Source organism: Lethenteron reissneri, chromosome 21, assembly GCF_015708825.2.
Source record: "Lethenteron reissneri isolate LAM-NWPU_2019-01 chromosome 21, ASM1570882v1, whole genome shotgun sequence".
Lineage (NCBI taxonomy): Eukaryota > Metazoa > Chordata > Hyperoartia > Petromyzontiformes > Petromyzontidae > Lethenteron > Lethenteron reissneri.
The window spans coordinates 15,660,865-15,661,781 of record NC_083799.1 but is presented as its reverse complement, the minus strand read 5'-3'; positions in this window follow the sequence as shown (position 1 = coordinate 15,661,781).

Below are 917 nucleotides of genomic sequence, written 5' to 3'. Positions count from 1 at the left end.
GCTGAATGAGACGGGGGATGAGGGCGGCAGTGGGGGGGGGGGTGGTGGAGAGACTGAGGGAGTCGTGGGCTCAGCAGCTTACGGGAGGCGGACCCAGCTTGGCTCTCTCCCAGTCCAATCGCCTCCTCCTCCTCCTGCTGGGTCTCATCGCCTCTCTCAATGGACAAAGCGCTCCAGACAATTACACGCACATTTGCCAGCACGTGGCAATCGGTAGACACGACGACAAATATATATAGATATATTATTAAACAATAAAGCAAAAAATCCACTCCCCCCCCCACCCTTTATAACCTTAGCAGACTGTCGGGGCAAGTGCTGTTAGCGAGCACATATGATGAAGGCTCACGGAGGGGTGGGTGGCCAGCAACCACGCCCGGCCGCCTTTGTCTCCCCTGGTTGTTGATGCTCACACACCGCACCAGGAAGCCCGGGACCGGTTCAGATATTCTGCCCTCTTATTACTAAACAATAGACACAACGAAACAAACACAAAACAATTAAAAAACAAATTTAAACACGCGGCTAATGAAACAACGGACATCAGCGAGACTATGTACTTGTATCTAAGTCCGAGGTTGACAAATTGCAGACACGGCGGGACAAACACGGAGCCATTAAACGAGAAACGTTCGAGGCGATTAAACACGCGAACGTTCAACAATGAACACGATGACGCAATTAAACAGGAGACCGTGAGACAATGGACACCACCAGACAATGAAATAATGAACCGCCTGCCGATTCGATGAATGCCACGTGGAGGTGCACCGCGCGGGGAGGTTAGCTGACCTCACCCCATTGGCCGGAATCAGAAACAGAATCTTTATTTATCCTCGAGATATTCAATGAGATATTAAGATATTTTTCACAGATGTCCAGTCGGAGTAGGTCAGATATTGACAAAGTATAGGAAA